Consider the following 10,138-nt stretch of genomic DNA (forward strand, 5'->3'; position numbering starts at 1 on the left):
TGTCTGTCTCTGAGAGGTGGGGGGGAATGTAAGTTGTTTCCTGGATTCGATGGTAAGGTATTCTTACTTCCCCTGCATACGGCTCCCCCGTTGTTATACGTGTGTCTGTCTCTGGGGAGTGGGGGGGAATGTAAGTTGCTTCTTGGATTCGATGGTAAGGCATTCTTGCTTCCCCTGCCTGCGGCTCCCCTGCTGTTATACATGTATCTGTCTCTGGGAGGTGGGGGGGGAATGTAAGTTGTTTCCTGGATTCGATGGTAAGGCATTCTTGCTTCCCCTGCATACGGCTCCCCCGCTGCTATACGTGTGTCTGTCTCTGAGAGATGGGGGGGAATGTAAGTTGTTTCCTGGATTCGGTGGTAAGGCATTCCATTGTCGGCAGGTCGTCGGGTGTGCTGGGGAAACCCTCCCCTCACCTTGCCTCGATCGGGTTATCATAGGATGTCTGACGGTGCTGCTAATTAGGGCGTGTGCAGTGACGAGATCGAAGAGTCGTGCACACGCCCTAATTAAACCTATAAAGGGACTTTCCCATTGACCAGCATTCTAAGCCCTGAAGATGTCGGCGGATGCCGACGAAAGCTAGGCACTTTTATTGATTTCTATGTATTTTAAAGGTTTTTAATATTCTTAAGAACTTTTATCTTTAAATTATTATTATTAAATTATTTATTCCCTGGTGCTCACGTCTATTGACTGACTTTGAACACACACAATCACACACACATATATATACATACATACACTCACACACACACACACACACACACACACATTAAAGGTAAAAAAGAATATATGCAGTATTATCTTCATTTTAGATGTCAAAAGGGTTTTGCGGCTCCCAGTGTTTTGTTTTGGGTGGGAAACGGGTCCAAGTGGCTCTTCGAGTGTTTTGGGTTGCCTACCCCTGGTATAGCCCATCCAGAGGAAGCCTCATATTAATTACAGAAACTTGCTTTCTAAAACAATATTTCTATTGCACCTGGATTTAGCTTTATCTTGTTTTCTGTCATCCAGTCCATTACTGAGATTAAGCAACAACCAATGCTATTGTTTGTTCCCTGGAAGATATATCAGAACTACTCTCTATGTGCTGTGTTGTAACAAGATTAGGAAAATACATGTTTGCAAGACTGATACTGGTAATGCTGACTAATACATACACAATGGAATTTAATTAAAGGAATATTCCCCTAGTAGGTGGCACATAGTAACAGTATTAAATTAACAACTTTATTCCTACTGAACATTCAGTGAATATGTATGTTTTTTCTTGTGTGGACTATAACTTTAAATTGTATCTCATAAAAAAAGCATGTAAACAATACAAAGTACTACAGCAATAGCTGTATCTTTATTTACACAATAGAGCTGGGTTCAAAAATGCATTAATAGGATACTGGAAAGTGAATACTGGTGTAGATGACTTATCAAATAGAGAATAGTGAATTACTCTAAGATATGATTAAGTTTAATTGATGAAAACTGGACCCCTTCTCTAATGTTTATGATTATAGAATCTACAGATTAATTTCCACTGTGTTTTCAGCTGTCTGTCTGGAAAAGGTATTATAAATAGTTAAGACTAATAGATAATTATTTCCCCCCTAATAATAGAGATTAGGTGCCTAGAACAATTATTTTCAACAATATATATCATGGTCAATAAGAGAAAGCAGGCTGGTGTGCATATTAATATTACTTATTATATACAATATTTAAGCACTGATTCAAACACAGAAGGAAACACTTTGGGTAGCCATTTTGAAATGGAAATTAGTTTATTATTTATTTATAAAATGTATAGACTGCCTATCTTACCTCAAGGTAACTCTTGAGGTAATATTTGCATTTTAGCCAGTGATTGCTTAAATATTCACAAACAATATTGCATTCTCATACAAAAACAAAATTATTTATTTATTTATTTATTTAATTTAATTTATATGCCGCCCTTCTCCCGACAGGGACTCAGGGCGGCGCACAACATATTTAAAACCAGAACATATATACAATCCCCCCCTTAAAACCGAATTAAACCGAATTTTAATGTTGCGTCTTCCGAATATTTAAAACCCAATGTAAAATCCACCCTAGGTCAGGTCCGCTTGNTGCTTGGCCGACGGCACCCTGAGGAGACCCACTCTGTGGGAGCGTACCGGTCTGTGGGAAGGAATCTGCGGCAGAAGGCGGTCTCGGAGGTAGCCGGGTCCTATGCCATGGAGCGCTTTAAAGGTGGTAACTAATACCTTAAAGCGCACCCGGAAGGCCACTGGTAACCAATGCAGCTCGCGCAGCAGCGGTGTCACATATTTTTCCGAGTCACAAACAAGATTTTATTAATCCATTTCAATCAGATTTTCATGTGGGTCATTTTACTTAATTGGCTGTGGCCAATGATTTGCTGCTGGCTAAAACAAATCCCCAATCATTTATATTAGTGCTTCTGATTTGTGGTATTTGACACCCCTTTATCTTATCCAGGTTCATTAGGCGCCATGCCTTTTGTCAGGTTTTATATTTTTTGCTAAAGAGAAGATGTCTGCTCTCAGTTATCTGTGAGCATTCTTTTAGTTCAGATTTAAGTCCATGATTATTTTGTACACTTTGTTATTAGGTTTATGTCCAAAGTAGTACAGCTTGTGTAGTGTTAGGTTGTTTTTAATATATTCCCATTCTTCTTTTATAAATTTCTACATTCTGCATTATCATGTTTCTCATAGATATCCTCAGCTGCAAAAGTTGGACCATGAAAAACTAGATGAAAGGAAAATTGATTCAGTCACGTTGTGGTGTTAGAACTCCTGTGCATTCCCTGGACAGCAAAGATGACAAGAAAGTACTGGACTGTGTAAAACCAGACATATCACTAGAAGACAAAATCACAACATTCTACCTTACTTATTTGAGCCATGTCATGTGATCAAATTCACTGGAAAAGGTACTTATGATTGGAATGGTCAACAGAAAAAGGAAACGAGGCTGCTAAAAACCACAGTGGCTAGACAACAGCAAAGGTGTCAGAGCATAAAACAACTGAAAGAAGCTACTGTATACTAGATTGAAAATTGTGGAGGGAACTGGTCTATAGAATTGCCTAGAATCAGATATAATTGAATAGGTAATTTCATCATCACATTGGTTTGGTTTTCAGAAATATTATCAGTTTAAATCTCAGGTGTTCATCTGAGTGATTTAAAAACCTTAATTATATTTTGTATCCTTGATTCAATAATACAATCATGGTTAATTAGTTTTTTCCCCTCGTATTAATTTGCCTCTCAAGTTTTGAAGCTTTTTCCCATCTGGCTCCCATACTCCGGAATCAATTCTATTATTGTTATTGATTTTACTTTGTGTTTCTGCAACTGTTAGATAATTGTTTATATCAATTATTAATTTATATTAAGAAATGGGTGTCATTGTATATTACATAGTTGTATTGAGATAATTATGCATAAATTTAGAGATATAAGAAGTGGGCTTAGTGCTTTCCATCATCCAATTTTTCTGAATCCAAAACTCATCCAGGATTAAAACAAGATGTTTACACTGTGATGAGGACAGACATATTCCGTTCTCTTTCTTTTTCTGCCATCAGTGTGCTGTTTCTTTTAGTCAGTTGGCTAGGAGAAAGCCTCTGGTTTCTTAAAATTATTGGTAAGGTGAGATTCTTACATTTGTATTCCTTTACCAAGCCAAAAGCTGACAATGGGAGGCAAGAGAATGCTATGTTCTTGATTCAAAAAACAGCAACCTCTCCATTGAAATAATTTTCCCATATGTCAAAAAGATCAAAGAAAGTTTGGAATGTATGATAATTGCAAGCCTTCAGCTACAATGTCATCTGATCACTGCATCAGTTCGTCTTAGAATAGAACAGAATAGAATAGAGCTGGAAGGGACTTTGGAGGTCTTCTAGTCCAGCCCCATGCTCAAGCAGGAGAACCTATACCATCTCAGACAGGTGATTGTCTAATCTCTTCTTAAAAACCTCCAGTGATGGAGCACCCATGATTTCTGGAGGCAAGCCGTTCCACTGGTTGATTGTCCTCAGGAAGTTTCTCCTTAATTCCAGGTTGCTTCTCTCTTTGATCAGTTTCCAATCAATAAATGATTAGGAACAGGTCTATTAGACAGCAGCACTTTATTTGAGCAACTCTTGATTTTTGAAAAATTCCTGAAACAATCTAAGCCACTCTCATACAATTCATATTTACTACTATTTAAAACATGTTTATGATGTACTCTCTTCTGCATTATAAAATTAATGTCCCATAATGTAATTACCATTTCAATTTTAGGCATCAGATTCTTTGACTACTTACCATGGCTCCTAAAGGGAAATCAGGTGATCCTGTAGCATACTACGCAAATATCTAATTATATCTCATCTTTAGGGAGGGACCAGCTCTGCCCTTCCCATGGTGGAAATTTATATTAGAAATAGATAAAGATGTGGGAGAGAAAGTAAAAGCCAAATACTAGAGAAAATGAACAAACTTGCTATTTATTTATTTGCCCACCCATGAGAAACTTTAAATCAGCTTTATCACAGATGAGGCAATGATTGAAAAAACTTAACTTAAAATTACTAAAATTAGAGGACATACATGAAAGTTACTTCTCTCTATATGCATACTTGTGTTGATCTCAAGGAAAGAAAATTGCTAATGATTATATCAGTACTGGGATTAGATGTGATAAGTAACACACTGTGTCACATAAAACAAAAGCACCTTAGAAGATACAGGAAACACCAGTGTAGTTCATCCTGGAATGAAATATTGAAACACCAGAATGATTCAAACCATTAGTGATAATTGCATCTACTCCCAATACTTACCTAACATGCAAACTGAATGATGCCCTTCTAATAGTATCTGGATGGTCAGAATTCTTGCTCAAATGCCTTACTAACAGAAACTATCCTGGATAATTTGTGAGCTGCTTTATTTTCCTTTCTGTCTCTTGTGTTGGTTTTCTCTGTCTCACTATACTTGTGTATTCAGATAGGTGTCACAGAGTAAACTATAATCATAAGGGCTTTCTTTACAACTCATCCCAAAATGGGAAAATAATTTAATTAGCAGGATTATTATGTACTTGCAATGTCTATAGGATGTTACTGTATATCAAAGATCTGGAATGAGTTTTAAACCCTTGTAGCCTTCTGTAAATAGAATGAGTTACCAATTACTTAACAATTCATTCCATAACAATAACAAAAAGAAATGCCTTCTGGGATTCCTAAATAGCAAGTATTCTGCAAACTAAATAGGCTGGCATGTATCCAGTTAACAAAGTGAAAAGAAATTGAGTTTACGTTGTCACTTACAGAACAATCTGATAGTATCTCAAATTAAGTATATATTTAACATATCACACAATGAAGCCTTGACCTTTCCCTAAAATTCAAATGCTGCCTGAAACACTAAAACCAAAATACTCTGTTGAGATACAATATAGAGTATTTAGCTACATTCTTTGAAAAGAACAAAAAAGGGAGATAATTACAGACAGAAGCAGAAGACAACAATGACAAAGGGATGGTATCAATTCACAGTTCTTAGAAGAAAACTAATATTCCACTAACCATACTGCAGGTAGATAATTTTGTAGTTGGACAATGGCTTTATATTTCTCCAGTGTCACCACTATCATTCAAATAATCAGACATGTTAGTTATGGAATTTTGTTATGGGGAAGAATGTCTATTTCTAAAATAATAAAAATAACACGATCATTAATAGTTATGTTAATATTTGGATTTCTCCCCTTTCTTCCATGTACACTCTATTACTTTTCCCTTTTTTTAAAAAGGTTGCAATTAGCATTATCAGTTTTATGGAAATTTAGCATACCCAAATCAATTCATCCACTCCTCCATCATTTGTCACACTCTAAGACAGTGTTTCTCAACTTTGAGAACTTTAAGATGCATGAACATCAATTTACAGAATTCCCTATCCAACATGGACAATTCATGGGCTGACTGGGGAATTCTAGGAATTGAAGTCCACACATCTTAAAATTGCCAAGATTGAGAAACATTGCTTTAGAAGATCATTTAGAACCAGAGTAGGACGTGGAATCCAGGTATATGCTCTATGGCTTTAGCTGCTACACTGTGCTTTCATCTACAAGTTTGAAACAGTTTGAAACCATTGGTTTAAGTCAGCTCATGAATTATAGCAGACCTTACCATTTTCATTTTTTCGGTCTTTCTTGCTAAACTCCAACTAGTCTTTGAAGTATCCAGAGAATATGACGCTTCAAATTGTCAGTGTTTAATATTTTATCATTTTAAAATGAGATAAGAGAATTTTTCATCTATTTGATACCATATGTTTCTTCTACAAAGTTCTTCAAGAACTTTTTAAAAATGAAAACATATGGAAATGGACAATTATTTTTAATTCTGAGAGATTCATACGGATTCTATTTTCTTCTTGCAGATTCTTTTCTTATAATACTCTTCTTCATAATCCTATTTAGATTACATTTAAAATAATATGGAATCTTAGTCTCACAGTTATCCCGAGGATGCTTTTTCACAAGGCAACTGGACTTTTTTGTTTTTCTTTGAAGACGTTTCACTTCTCATCTAAGAAACTTCTTCAACTCTGACTGGATGGTGGAGAATGGAAAGATTTATAGTCCTGCAGACAGCTGTTTATTTGCATTTGCTCAAACAGCAACTTGGTATATGCAGTATACCAACAGGTCATGAATTACTCAGACAAGAGGCTGCTCTATGTTTGCAAAGCAAGCTTAGAGTGTCTTTCTGCTACCAAATAATGTCATTACCTAGTATGCATTTGGAGAGTATATTTACAAGTCCTTTATTGTGTACAACAGTAGCTTTCTGCATACAATCTATTAATCTTTAGTAAATTAAAAACCTAGCAGAAACCTGGAGCTTTTTTCAGATTTATGAACCACATGATGTATACAGATTAGCCAAACTGCAAAAGACCCACAATTTTTCAGTCAAATATTTAAGTCATTGTTTTCATTTTAATTTTGTAGTACAGTGCTACAGTGGAGAGTGGCATAGTGGAAAATTGTTTCCAAAGCAAGCATTTTTATGTGGGGGGAAAAGTAATCCTACAAGGGTTGAATTTGAATCTTATGTTGAATGAGTCCAGAAAGTCACATGACATTCTATGAGGTATTTGAGTATTTTAAGAATCAATTATAATCTCAGTCTGATGGGAGAGAGCCAAGCATCTTTTCCCAGTTGCCATTCATAATTTAGAAGTACAATATAAGTTTAGTAGTACCATGGAAGTCTGCTTAAGGTCAATTTAACCTTTGCCAGAAATTAAACAAACTTCAGCTTGTGTGCCGATATCTACTAAGCCTAAAGACATTATTGCTTATGCAACAATCAACAGTACATTTTCCCTCAGTTTCCACAAAGCTCAAATAAGCAACATGAGCTCACACACAGCCTTATTCTAGCCTACTAAAATTTGATTTTTTAAAATCTCTTGTGCATTTCCCAAACTGCCTTTTTGCATGCATATTTTGACAATTATAACTGCTTACTTTGCAATTCAGATTAAAATATCTTTTAAAAAAAAATTACCATGCAACATAAGCATGGTAATTTTGTTTTTGTTTCTGTTTTTTTTTTTTGTTTGAGAAAGAGCAAGGGTTAAACTAGCTTGGCGTCATGGAACTGCTTCTGAATTCATTGGATCTTTGCCCACATTTCCTACTAGTTTAGCTTTCTGTTAAAATCTATTCACCAACAATTTAATATATAAGATGAAATCACATACTGGCCACTGCCTGTTACAAAGAACTGAACTTTGTTCTTTCCTGCTCTGTGTTTATCTTCCAAGCACAGAATACTGAAGGGAGACGGCTTTTCTCTCTCTTTAAAATCACTCAGGAAAATGAAGTAACTTGTATTTCACAAACAGGAAACTTACTTATCTTAATTGAATCTCCTGAGTATTTGGGTGTAAATGTCAACTGGACGTACAGATTAAATGAATTCCAGAGGGATAGTTATTTCAATGAGTTGCAACAAACTTTCTTTAAGTCTCGTGCCATTTAAAGACCTTAGGCCTATTTAGTTGGAACTAAACCCATCAACTGAACTGCATCAATTGAAGTCTATTGATTGACTTCGTACATAAGAGCAAGCTTTAGCAGATTCACTATAGCAAATATTAAGACCAAAATATCAAAATGTGCACTGTTAAAGTAAATAACATAGTTTACCCTTGCATGAAAAGAAAACTTCAGCAAATATATGCCAGTCTTTAATGCCAATACCTCTTTCCCTTTCTAAACATGATTCCTGCTACATCCTGTTAAAGACCAAGCAGAGAGATACCCTGTCCTTTGTGGCCAGCTGATTCCCAGTCACAGACTATGGAGGATGCCAAATCATTGTCCTTGTCCAATTAGTACTTACAAAAAAAATAAACTATTTCACAAGAATTGGATTAAATTGGCTAGATGATAACCTCTACTATAAAGTGGTATTGTGGGAAGTAGCTGTATATGGATATCCTAATTAAATAAGTGCAAGCAAACAGGAACATAATGTTCTAGCACAGATTTTGTGTGTACTGCAAGTTGGTTTGTTCATTTTATTTTTTATTTTACTGTTTTATTTTTATTCTGTGGATTTTTATTACTTATGGCAAGAAGTAATCCAGTAAACCAATAATCAGTGTCTATAGTGGGAATGCATAGCCTTCTTTAAGCAAGAAAGGAAACAGAATTAATGAACATATATTTATTGTCTGATTAATTGATTTCATTTATTAGATATTTTTATGCCACCTTTATTACTTTTATAAATAATTCAAGGCAGCAAACATGCCTAATATTCCATCCTCCTCCTGGAGTTTTTAAAGATGTAAGCATGATTGCACTGTGATTTGAGTAACATACTTTTCCAAAAGGAGATCCACAACTAGCTGAAATCACACTTTCTCAAGATTTTGAAATATTTCTCAAGACTAGTTTGGGCATGAGTAAATCTTTTGCCACCTCTTTAATTTATCATACTTAATTAAGGCATACATTTTTAAAGTAACTATCTGTGCCTTTCCTCTGACAGGCAGTTATTCCATTAGAACCAATTAAAACTCTTACAATATGAGTCACATCATATAATATGTACCAATGATACTTTTAAATAAGTATCAAAACACAGTATATTGATTAGGTATGACTGTTGCTCACAGTTGACAATGTGCCAGTGTGGGAGCTATAAAAGTTTTATTGCTACTGGCTTATCATAGGATACAAAGCTGGGTTTCACTGACTCACTTGAGTTTCACAAATGTGCTTTTAAAAACCTTTTTAACAACAGACTGTAGGGTGACTACAGTCTGACATGCTTGATTCCATTTTTTTACCTTTTTTATTTTATATTTAATAACTATTATAAACAATTTCACCAGCAAATCTGCATAAAAGTCACAACTGCACTCATTCAATAAAATATTTTTGTCTTTTTCTTAAAGTGGGGTAAATAAAACACAAAACCTGCATGGTATATTGGACTAATGTTTGCACAATCTGTTTTGCTGAATAAAATAATATAACACTCTGGATCTACCTCTCACACATCTAACAAAAAGCCAGACCACTCTAGAGATTTTTATTTTTCTTGTTCAATCGTGTCCATTTGTCAGAGACTGTCTGGACAAGTCCTGGCAGTTTTTTTGGCAAGGTTTTTTAGAAGTGCTTTTCCATTGCCTCCTTCCCAGGGCTGAGAGAAAGTGAGTAGCCCAAGACCACCCACCTGGCTTTTTACCTAAGAAGGGGACTAGAACTCACGGACTCCCAGTTTCTAGCCTGATGCCTTAACCATTACACTAAACTGGGTCTCTTAAAGACTATATAAGTAATGTTTTCTTCTGTTAACTGAACTTGTCTTTGTGCTTTTAATACAGTATTAGCAGCTTTCTTATATCATATATGGGTAAATGTTGCTCAGGTCTATCTATGCTATTTGCAAAAATTCTCCATATTTCAGCAAACTGTTCCTGGTTATGCCAGCATTATTTACTGTATTTATGTAAGAAGTGTAACATTGAACTACACATAAATATCAAAGTGCAAAAAGTATGCAAATAAAAATTTCCCATGTAAATTATGGCAA

This window comes from Protobothrops mucrosquamatus, unplaced genomic scaffold, assembly GCF_001527695.2.
Source record: "Protobothrops mucrosquamatus isolate PMUCROS unplaced genomic scaffold, P.Mucros_1.0 scaffold292, whole genome shotgun sequence".
In the NCBI taxonomy this organism is placed as follows: Eukaryota; Metazoa; Chordata; class Lepidosauria; order Squamata; family Viperidae; genus Protobothrops; species Protobothrops mucrosquamatus.